Raw genomic sequence first — 12,653 nt, 5'->3', positions numbered from 1 at the left:
CACCTGAGCTACCCGGGAAGTCCTGAAACTGAATCACTGTACTGAACACCTGAAATGAACACAACATTGTAAATCAACTATACTACAATAAAAAATCATATTTTAAAAAAAAGGCACACCTGCCACAAAGCATCCACGTCACACACACAGCAGAGATGTAGACGCAAGGCCTGGCCTGGTCCCTGCTCATCCTCCTTAACTCCCAGCCAGGTGCTTGCTATGTGAGTTGCTCCTTGGGCCCCCTACCTGGACTTACCTGTCCCAGGACAGGCAGTGAAGACCTTTCTGCAGGTGGCTGCTGAATCAGATGTTCAGGTGGCAGACACTTCCTGCCCATGCTCAGTGGACTGGGGTACAGCAGACAAAGATAGATGTCGCTTATCATATTCTCTCTCTGGTCTCAGGGACTGCAGGCCATGTGGTCACACACAGTCTGCTTAAGCAGTTCTCTGAGAAGTACCAGGAAAAGCTGCTCAAGTCTTGAGGGGGACCAATCTGAAGTTTTCGGCATCCCTAAGCTCCTTACATGACATCCTGAGCTCCTTAAGGGCTCAGAGGTCCTCCAGCCCGGGAGTGCTTGTTGGTTGGTTGGGAAACTCTGTTCTAAGGTACAGAAGCTAAGAGAGGGTTATTATTTCCATACCCTGTAGGCCCTTGGCTGATACCTGTATTACTGCACCCCTGCATTTGGGGGTTTTAGTTACCAATTTGATTGTCCTAAAAATTTGCCTTTTCTCTATTTGATACTATGTTTCAGGGCACATTAATGTTCCTGCTTGTTTTAATTTTGTTAGTAATTATGCTTTATACCCGGAGAAGGCAATGGCACCCCACTCCAGTACTCTTGCCTGGAAAATCCCATGGATGGAGGAGCCTGGTAGGCTGCAGTCCATGGAGTCGCTAGGGTCAGACACGACTGAGCAACTTCACTTTCACTTTTCACTCTCATGCATTGGAGAAGGAAATGGCAACCCACTCCAGTGTTCTTGCCTGGAGAATTCCAGGGACGGGGGAGCCTGGTGGGCTGCCGTCTCTGGGGTTGCACAGAGTCAGACACGACTGAAGCGACTTAGCAGCAGCAGCAGCATGCTTTATACCAATTTATGAAATTATTCCATTTCTCATTATAATTACAATTGTACACTGAATTTGACTTTGTATGAATATAATTACTGCCCCCCCACCTCGTTTATGTTTTGCATATTCCTGAGAGTCTTTATTTATTCTTTTATATTTCTTTGTCATTTTGATTTACATATTAGGAGCCTAGAGGCTTAGTTAGAGTTTATGTTTCAGCTGGTATTTGCCCTCTAGAAAAGGAGTTTTCTCCTATTTATTTTTATTGTCTTAATTCAATTGCCTTTTCTTCTGTTATTTTTCAGGGTTCTTCTTTTTTATATTTCTATGTAAATTATGTATTCCTCTTTGAAAGGTAGAGATCCTGTTATAATTCCATTGTTTTTTATTCTCTAAACCTTGTCATTTTGAAACTGGTAAAAACATAAGCAATATTTACTGTTTTAATTTTAGTAAACTGATATAACGTCTCACAGAACAGCCTATTAAATAGAGCTACTAATGGCACAATAATTTCAGTAATTCTAGTGGGAGCTGGTGGTAACTGAGTGTGTACCATGTACTAGAAACCTGGGTTATGGGCTTCAAAGATGGGATACAGGGATGGAGTTCCCAAGGTTGAGTGCCTGGCCAAGGCCAAGGGCTAGCAGAGTTGAAACTGGATGCTGAATCCAGGCTGTGTGATCCCAGAGGCTAACCCCAAATCCAAAGGGATGCCCTCAGACACCACCTAAGGGACAGACAGTCCTTTCTCCCCGAGTGGCCTCTGCAGTTCCTCCAAGGATGCTCAGAAGGGTCTCTTAGCCAAAGATCACTGGGGAAAAAGGATCATTGGGATTCACTTTGAGTGAATCCATTTCATGTGGAGAACAAAACTTGATACTCAATAGAGAAACAAGAAGTCTGATTGCAACTCAATCTTTAAAAATCAAGTGAAGAATTAAGAAAGTAAGTTTATCTTACATTTATGAAAGTGTTGGTTATCGCTGTAATTACATGCTCATTCTTAAAGGCAAACAAGAGTGTCTTAAACTGAATATTTCTTTGGTTGGCTTTTGGGTGCAATATTTCTGGAAAAAGAGTTGGATGGCACCCAAGGACATCCTTCACTTCACATGGTTTTATGACAAAAGCATGAAGCAAGTGTCTCTTGTATTTAAATTAAAAAAGAAGCAGTAACAGCAAAGGATTTATATATTTGCCTAATGTCTCTCTTAATCCTTGACATTAAAAATCACTCTCTCTTGAAATGCCTAAGTGTGGATTTTCTCTTCAATTTTTAACTAGCAGAATTCTGCTGAACTGAATTAGATAATAGTTTTACATGTGATTCAAAGAGCTCTCCAACACCTCTTTTATCCGCTTCATGAAATCCCACCCTCTCTAGCAAAATGGATGGACTTGCATTGCCTGTTCACTGCATTGCACTGTCCTGTTCTGCTTAACGTCTGACCAGTGAGGAAGGACACGCTGTACCAGTCTTGGTCCCTGCAGGAAACAGATGGCCTCCTCACTCAGATGGTATAATGGAGGAGAGTTTAATACAGAAAACTTTTAAATTGTTGTTGTCTAGGGGAAACCAGTAGAGGATGCTGCAGGATATCTGGGTTAGCAATGTCAGGAAGCCGTTACCAGTCACCCTCATTCCTCACACCACCTCCTGTGACCCAAGGTGCATAGCTGGTGCTGCAGGGCAGGGATGCTTTGCAGGAGCTGTTGTTTAGATAGAAGGACACAAGCCATTTGCAGTGACCCAGCTGAGAGGGAGTGTAATTACCCTGACATCACTCTTGTACTATCTTCTGTTCTCCTACCAGTGACAGCCATTGGCCAAACCCAATGGAATCCAAAGAACAAGGGAGGGACTTCCCTGGCAGTTCAGTTCCTGGCTAGTGCAGGGAAGGTTCAATCCCTGGTCTGAGAGGATTCCACATCCCACAGGGCAACTAAGCCTGCACTCTAGAGCCTGTGATCCACAAGAGAAGCCACCACAATGAGAAGCCTGTGTACCATAACTAGAAAGTAGCCACCACTCGCTGCAACTAGAGAAAGCCAACTCGCAGCAAGAAAGACCCAGCACACACAAAAATAAACAACAAAAAATTAATAAACGTACAAGTTAAAAAAAGCAAGGAAGCCCACTGGCTATATTTATAAAGTTCAGACTCTCAGATCACAGTGTGGGAAAGGAGAAACTGAATGTGAAAGTGAAAGTCGCTCAGTTGTGTCTGACTCATTGAGACCCCATGGACTATAGCCTACCAGGCTCCTCTGTCTATGGAATTCTCCAGGCAAGAATACTGGAGTGGGTTGCCATTCCCTTCTCCAGGGGATCATCCCAACCCAGGGATCAAAGCCAAGTCTCCTGCATGGCAGGTGGATTCTTTACCATAGGAGGCCAAAAAAATATATCTATCATCCTGACATATTTTGCTCCTCCACAGACTGTAGCCCACCATGGGCTACAGAAACGATCACAAATATTTTCTGGCATTTTGAGGCCAAGAGGCCATATCTAAGTTTTCAAGCCTTAACTTAATCACCAGTTTCACAATCTCACTTGATTTATAAGGTTTAATAAGCAAATGGAAGCTTTAGAAAGGAATTAAGAGGGAAATCACTCCATATTGTATCATACTTTGAATGACTTAAGAAAAATTGGAAATGCACAGTTACTCTCGGCTCCTTTTTGAACACATTCAGATCTGAAGTGAATGTCATCTAGAATAATCATTAAAATCTATTTGCTTCTATACATTCAGAATAATTGCCCTGCTTTTGAACATGCTGATGGTTAACAGAGGGCAAATAAAGGCAGAAGGAACAGAATACCTCATCTTGATAAAAAGCTTTGTCCAGGCTACACTTGCAGACACAAGCACTTGTTTCTAGCTGGTGAGTCATTTACTTACTTCCAAAACGTAGCTTCCCTCTATCTACCCAACTAGGAGACAGACCATTCACTAGCGTAGAAGATTCCTTTCAATTTAACACTACTTCCACAAACATTCTGCAAGGCTGACCAGGCCTCATGGTCCACACCTTCATGAGTCCTCAGTGTTTCTTCTCTGGAGGCTTGTTATCTCCTCTGGCTACTGTCTGGGAGCCAGGACCTAGAGCATCTGCGTGAGTTTAAGCCATGTCTTAGGTACAGTCCCCCTTAAATAGGTTCTTGAGACAAGGATTCTAGTGGAAATCGCTTCTTTGGGAGATGAAGAAAACATCAGTAGGGTAGTTGGGTAGAGAGAGACAGGAAAGGGAAGGCATCCAAAAGAAGGCATTATCAAGCCACTGTGGCCAACTGGAATTTAACCTTCTGGGAAAATGAAATAGGAACCCACGTAGAACATACAACTCAGGAGCTAGGGACTGGAGTATTTACATAACAACTTCTATCTGTCATTGGTTGAAAGTTGCTTGCTGGAAGGACTAGTTGGCTGAGACCTTCAGTCTGCTACAGATGAAAGCAAAACAAGGTTTGAAAGCTAGAGAAAACCCTCAGGCATGGAAGTACAGGCCTTGGTATGTGGCTGTCAGACTGGCATATTCTAAGGTGTAGTTGCGGCCAGGGGATTGGGTAACCAACAGCTGCTGCTATACCACGGCTCTCTCCCATCACTTTCTAACACCACCAGTTCTGGGGAATTATGTTCTCGTCTTGAAGCAGGGAGACCTCTACTCTCCCCACCCTGTTTCTCTCAAGAGTTTTGTTGAGTCTTCAGACTTAGAGAACAAATTTATGGTTGCCAGTGGGGGGAAGGATGAGGGGAAGGGATAGTTAGGGAGTTTGGGATGTACATGTGCACACCGCTGTACTTAAAATGGATGACCAACAAGGTCCTACACTGTAGCACAGGGAACTCTGCTCAGTGGTATGTGGTAGCCTGGATGGGAGGAGATTTTGTGGGGAAGGAATACATGTATGTGTCTGGCTGAGTCCCTTTGCTGTTTACCTGAAACTATGATAACATTGTTAATTGGCTATACCCCAATACAAAAAAGGGGGGGTGCTCCCCAGGTGGCTCAGTGGTAAAGAATCTGCCTGCAAATGCAGGAGACGCAGGGGATGTGGGTTTGATGACTGGGTTGGTAAGATCCCCTGGGGAAGAAAATGGCAACCCAATCCAGTATTCTTGCCTGGAAAATTTCATGTGCAGAGGAGGTCTGTGGGGTCATAAAGAGTGGGATACGAATGAATGACTGAGAACAGCACAAAATGAAAGGCTTTTTTTTTTAAAATTTTGTTGAATGTTGCCATTCTCTAAGTTATTCTGAAGTCCTAGGCTTTCAGAACACCAAAGTCAGCAAGTGACATGCTCCTGACTCTCTAGTCTATCCTATTTCCACATGAGACAATGGACATAGAATGAACTCTCTGTAGAAATGGATAAAATTAAATGGAGGGAAAACTGGGAAGTTTAACATCTCAAAATTTTACTCTTCCATAGACCCCACCACTGTTATTTCATTAGATATTTCATCATCCCATGCACAACAGAAAATATTACCATGAGAACACTCACGAACACTAGTACTAGTAAGTTTGAATAACTAGAGTCAAATAAAAAATAATATATAATCTTTGGCATCTACATGCTTATAAGTCAAACTTTTTTTTTTAAATTAAATGCCTAGAGAGTAGTTTTCTTTAGGCTATGATGATTCCATCATTTGTAGCAGACAAATGCTTCAGCTGAAGACAAGTAGACAAGTAAATACACAATAAATTTGTTTGAGGGTACGGGAGAGATGCTGGGACAAATGCCAGCACTTGAGGGGCCAAAGCTCTCAAGAAAAAGGAAACCCATTGAAAAGTCAACTATTTTCATTTCTCTTAGGACATTTGTGGATTCCTGACACAGAGAGAAGGCTGAACGGGGCAGAAGAATGTTATAAAGAATCAGATAAGCCAGAAGAGCTTTTGCTAATCTCAATCTCACAGGGATGCAAAGGCAAAACAGGAGTTTGGGGTTGCTGAGGCAGCACAAACTTGAAGGCTCAGTACACAAAAGGAAGAGAAACTCAGGAAAGTGAGTCTGACACCCCATAGCAGTTTTCCCCTTGAAGCACTTCCTGATTCTTAATTTCTATGATAAAAAAAAACACTCAGAAACTTCTAAAAATATAGCTGGAAAGTACTGCAGATATTTTAGCGCTCTTGTATACCTGGGGAGATAAAAATTGTGAGTCCAGCACCCTTAAAGCTCTAGTAAACACCCACACTTTCATCTGAGAGTCTGGAGTACACACTAAATGTAGTTCGATCAGAGACAGTCTTACAAAGTCTGTAACATAGGATAACATTAATCCTCTCTGAAGGAAGAAAATAAAACACACTCAGTCGCCTCAATTTTCATACATATGACACTTAATTAAAGATATCAAGTATATAGAAAACAAGGTCAAGGGAAAAATAAGCAATAAAAATAGATGCAAAGGTGATCAAAATATTTAATTAGTGTACACCATTCACATATATATTAGACAGACTTCCCTGGTGGCTCAGACAGTAAAAGCATCTGCCTACAATAGGGAAGACCTGGGTTTGATCCCTGGGTAGGGAAGATCCCCTGGAGAAGGCAACCCACTTCAGTACTCTTGCCTGGAAAATCCCATGGACAAGGAGACTGATAGGCTATAACCCATGGGGTCATAAAGAGTCAGACATGACTGAGTGACTTCACTTTACTATTCACGTATAGGATTAATGAGTTTTTAAGACTAGATGATACAATGAAGAATTTCAATAGAAAACTCTAATATATTAAAGGGAAATTCTAGAAGTTAAAAATATAACTGAAATTTTAGGCAGAAGACTCTGACATAAATAGCCTCAATGTTTTCTGGATCTGTCTCCTAAAGTAAAGGAAATAAAAGCAAAAATAAACAAATTGGACCTTCTTATACTAAAAAGTTTTTGTATAGCAAAATAAATCATAAACAAAATGACAAGAAAACCTACTGAATGGGAGAAAATATTTGCAAATGATATGACCAATAAGAGATTAATATCCAACATATATAAACAGCTATTACAACTCAACACCATAAAACCAAACAATTTGATTAAAAAATGGGCATAAAAGAATTGAACAGACATTTTTCCAGGAAATGCAGATGGCCAACAGGAACATGAAAAGATGTTCAGCATCACTAATCATCAGGGAAATGCAAATCAAAACCACAACAAGATATCACATCACATGTGTCACAATGGCTATCATCAAAAAGAACACAAATAACAAAATGGTGAGGATGTGGAGAAAAGGGAGCCTGCCTACACTGTTAGTGGGATTGTAATTGGTACAGCTACTATGGAAAACTGTATGGAGGTTTTCAAAAAACTAAAAGTAGAGCTACTATATGACCCATCAATTCCACACCTGGGTATTTATTTAAAAAAAAAAACAACCAATAATCCAAAAGATATGTGCATCCACATGTTCATAGCAACATTATTTACAGTTGCCAAGACACACAAGCAACCTAAATGTTTGTCAACAGATGAATGGATAAAGAAGATATATATACTCCACTTGAGTACTTCAATTTAAAGGCACAGCTTGTCAAAAAAAAAAATGGGATTTAAAACAATCAAAACCCAAGTACATGCTGCTTATAAGAATCTAATTGAAACATTAAGACAAAAAGAGGTTAAAAGTAAAAGAATGGAAAAAAAAATAACCATGCTAACACTAGTCAAAAGAAAGTTTTTATCTCAACAGATGCAGAGAACGCCGTTGACGAAATTCAACATCCATTTATGATAAAAACCCTCCAGAAAGCAGGAATAGAAGGAACAAAACTCAACATAATAAAAGCTATATATGACAAACCCACAGCAAACACTATCCTCAATGGTGAAAAATTGAAACCATTTCCACTAAAGTCAGGAACAAGACAAGGGTTCCCACTCTCACCACTACTATTCAACATAGATTTGGTAATTTTGGCCACAGCAATAAGAGCAGAAAAAGAAATAAAAGGAATCCAGATTGGAAAAGAAGAAGTAAAACTCTCACTGTTTGCAGATGACATGACCTCTACATAGAAAACGCTAACGACTCCACCAGAAAATTACTAGAGCTAATTAATGAATATAGTAAAGTTGCAGGATATAAAATCAACACACAGAAATCCCTTGCAAAAAAAAAAAAAGAAATCCCTTGCATTCCTATACACTAACAATGAGAAAACAGAAAGAGAAATTAAGGAAACAATTCCAGTCACCATTGCAATAAAAAGAATAAAATACTTAGGAATATATCTACCTAAAGAAACAAAAGAACTATATATAGAAAACTATAAAATGCTGGTGAAAGAAATAAAAAAGGACACAAATAGATGGAGAAATATACCGTGTTCATGGATTGGAAGAATCAATATAGTGAAAATGAGTATACTACCCAAAGCAATCTATAGATTCAAAGCAATCCCTATCAAGCTACCAATGGTATTTTTCACAGAACTAGATCAAATAATTTCACAATTTGTATGGAAATACAAAAAAACCTCGAATAGCCAAAGCAATCTTGAGAAAGAAGAATGGAACTGGAGGAATCAACCTGCTTCAGGCTATACTACAAAGCCACAGTTATCAAGGGAGTATGGTACCGGCACAAAGACAGAAATATAGATCAATGGAACAAAATAGAAGGCCCAGAGATAAACCTATGCACCTATGGTCACCTTATCTTTGACAAAGGAGGCAAGAATATACAATGGAGAAAAGATAATCTCTTTAACAAGTGGTGCTGGGAAAACTGGTCAACGACTTGTAAAAAAATGAAACTAAAACACTTTCTAACACCATACACAAAAATAAACTCAAAATGGATTAAAGATCTAAATTTAAGACCAGAAACTATAAAACTCCTAGAGGAAGACATAGACAAAACACTCTCCGACATAAATCACAGTAGGATCTTCTATGACACACCTCCCAGAATATTGGAAATAAAAGCAAAAATAAACAAATGGGATCTAACTAAAATTAAAAGCTTTTGCACAGTGAAGGAAACTATAAGCAAGGTGAAAAGACAGTCTTCAGAATGGGAGAAAACAATAGCAAATGAAGCAACTGACAAAGAATTAATCTCAAAAATATACAAGCAACTCCTGCAGCTCAATTCCAGAAAAATAAACAACCCAATCAAAAAGTGGGCCAAAGAACTAAACAGACATTTCTCCAAAGAAGACATACATATGGCTAACAAACACATGAAAAGATGCTCAACATCACTCATTATTAGAGAAATGCAAATCAAAACCACAGTGAGGTACCATTTCATGCCAGTCAGAATGGCTGCGATCCAAAAGTCTACAAGCAATAAATGCTAGAGAGGGTGTGGAGAAAAGGGAACCCTCTTACACTGTTGGTGGGAATGCAAGCTAGTACAACCACTATGGGGAACAGTGTAGTGATTCCTTAAAAAACTGGAAATAGAACTGCCTTCTGACCCAGCAATCCCACTGCTGGGCATACACACCGAGGAAACCAGAATTGAAAGAGACACGTGTACTCCAATGTTCATCACAGCACTGTTTATAATAGCCAGGACATGGAAGCAACCTAGATGTCCATCAGCAGATGAATGGAAAAGAAAGCTGTGGTACATATACACAATGGAATATTACTCAGCCATTAAAAAATACATTTGAATCAGTTCTAATGAGGTGGATGAAACTGGAGCCTATTATGCAGAGTGAAGTAAGCCAGAAAGAAAAACACCAATACAGTATACTAATGCATATATATGGAATTTAGAAAGATGGTAATGATAACCCTGTATGTGAGACAGCAAAAGAGACACAGATGTGTATAACAGTCTTTTGGACTCTGTGGGAGAGGGAGAGGGCAGGATGGTTTGAGTGAATGGCATTGAAACATGTATATTATCATATGTGAAACAGATCTCCAGCCCAGGTTCGATGCATGATACAGGGTGCTCAGGGCTGGTGCACTGGGATGATCCAGAGGGATGGGGTGGGGAGGGAGGTGGGAAGGGGGTTCAGGATGGGGGAACACATGTATACCCATGGTGGATTCATGTCAATGTATGGCAAAACCAATACAATATTGTAAAGTAATTAGCCTCCAAAAAATAAATAAGCAAATAAATTTTTAAAAAAATCAGGTAGAGTCAATTTCAGAGCAAAAATATCACCAAGGACCCAGAGGGTCAATGATAATGGTATCTTATAATGATGAACAGATCAATTCATCAAAGGAACATACAATACTAATATTTGTGTTTCTAAAATATAAAGTAAAAAATTTTTAAACTGCAAGGAGAAACAGGGGAAATCCACAGTTATGGTAGATGTCACCACCCATCTATCCACAATGGAGAAAACAAGTACACAGAGAATCAGAGTTAATACAGAAGATTTGAACAGCCCTATCAATGTAACTGAACCAATTTACATCAAAGAACACTCCACCCAACAACAGCAGAGCACATTAGTTTTTCAAGGGCACGTGGAATGTTTGTCAAGATAGGCCATGTTACAGACCGTGAAACCATTCTCAGTAATTTATAAAGGGATGATGTCATCTAAAGTATGCTCTTTAGAATGGGATTAAATCAGAAATAAATAATAAAAATCCCTAGGAAGCCCTCAAATATTTGGGAATTAGAGGGAAGCCTGGGGTGCTGCAGTCCATGGGGTCACAAAGAGTCAGACATGACTGAGTGACTGAAATGAAATGAACTGAAGAGACTTCCAAATAGGCTATGGATCTCAGGGAAAAAACACCAAGTAAGAAAGTATTTTCCATTGCATGAAAATGAAAACACAGCCTATCAAAAATCTTCAAGATGCAGCTAAAGCTATGTTTAAAAGGATATTTAAAACACCTATAATAGAAAAGAAAGAAATTTTCAAACCAAAGACTACCTTAAGAAGTGAAAATAAGAGGAGCCAATGAAACTTGAAGTAATCAGAAGAAAGGAAATGATGAAGGTCAAAGCAGAAATTTATGTAATAGAAAAACAAAAGGGAAATATTAATAAAACAAAACTAGCTTTTTTGAGAACCATAAAGCTGATAAACCTCTAGTTAAATAGCTTCACTATGACTTTCACTAAACATTTCTTCCAGGTTGTTATTAGTCAAATGAATTGTGGTATGCCCATACAACGGAGCACTGGTCAGCTTTTTAAAAAATGAAAATATGACACCATATGGATGAGTCTCTAAATAACTATGCTGAGTAAAAGATGACAGACAATAAAGAGAAGAGGCCATGGTATTTACTTCTATAAAATCTGAGAAAATGCATGGAGAAGGAAACGGCAACCCCCTCCAGTGTACTTGCCTGGGAAATCCCATGGACAGAGGAGCCTGGCAGGCTCCAGTCCATGGGGTCACAAAGAGTTGGACCTGACTTAGCAGCTAAATGACAACAATGAGGCAAGTGAGGGTGCCATAGGGCCGAGACCACAGAAGATACCAGATACATGATGAGTGACCAGGCTCGTCCCTCTGGGGCGCTGACACTGTGCTCTCACTGAAGAGCTCTTTCTTTAACTGCCACAAGTTCCAGATATTCAGGCTCCATGGGTCAGTAAAATGTTCCCTTCCCTCCACATCAAAATAGTAAATCTAATGATTTTGAAGGTTGGCCCCCAAAAAAGACATTAATAAGGCAATTTACCATCAATTATCAAAAGAAATTGAGAAAATGCAAATAATCTACTATGGCAAAAGCAGATCAGTAGTTGCTAGGGGGTAGGGATGGGAAGGGTCAGAAGGGAGATAGAACGAAGGAGTTCAATAAATCTTTTGGAAATAATTCTACCTCTGGTGAGGCTTCCCAGGTGGCAGTAGTGGTAAAGAACCCACCTGCCAATGCAGGAGACGTAAGAGATGCAGGTTCAGTCCCTGGGTCGGGAAGATCCCCTGCAGGAGGAAATGGCAACCCACTCCAGTGTTCTTGCCTGGAATTCTTGTCCAGTATTCTCCCATGGACAGAGGAGCCTGGACGGCTGCAGTCCACAGGGTCTTAAAGCATAGGACACGACCGAGCGACTAAGCACACACACACACACACACATCGTCTCTGCTGCATATTCTCGTTTTGTTTTTTACAACCCTTGACAAAAGCAAAAACCATTCTTAGCTGGTGGGCCATACAAGGGCAAGCTGGGGTGGGCTGTCATCTGCTAGTCCTTGATCCAAACCACTAGCAAGGGACATGTTACTCCATACGCAATAACCTGAACACATTGCCTGAACCCAACTTTGCATGAGAGAACCCATTCATAAAAGTGTATATACTTATGATTCGAGACAAAACTGCTGCTTATAAACGTCTTGATGATGGTTACCTTTAGGAGTAATACTAATGATGAAAGCAGACACTTTTGTATAGACACTTTTAAATAGTGCTTCTGAGGGGCCAGTAATAATATTGCTTCTTGATCTGGGTAGTGGCTACACATGATTCATTTGCAGAAACTTCCTTGAATTACATACTTATGATCTGTATCATTTTCCATATGTGTGTTGTACTTCCAAAATAATTTTATGAAAATACTACAGGGACTTCCCTGGTGGTCTGCTGGTTAAGA

This window comes from Capricornis sumatraensis, chromosome 1, assembly GCF_032405125.1.
Source record: "Capricornis sumatraensis isolate serow.1 chromosome 1, serow.2, whole genome shotgun sequence".
Classification (NCBI taxonomy): domain Eukaryota; kingdom Metazoa; phylum Chordata; class Mammalia; order Artiodactyla; family Bovidae; genus Capricornis; species Capricornis sumatraensis.
Note: the sequence above shows the minus strand (reverse complement) of the source record.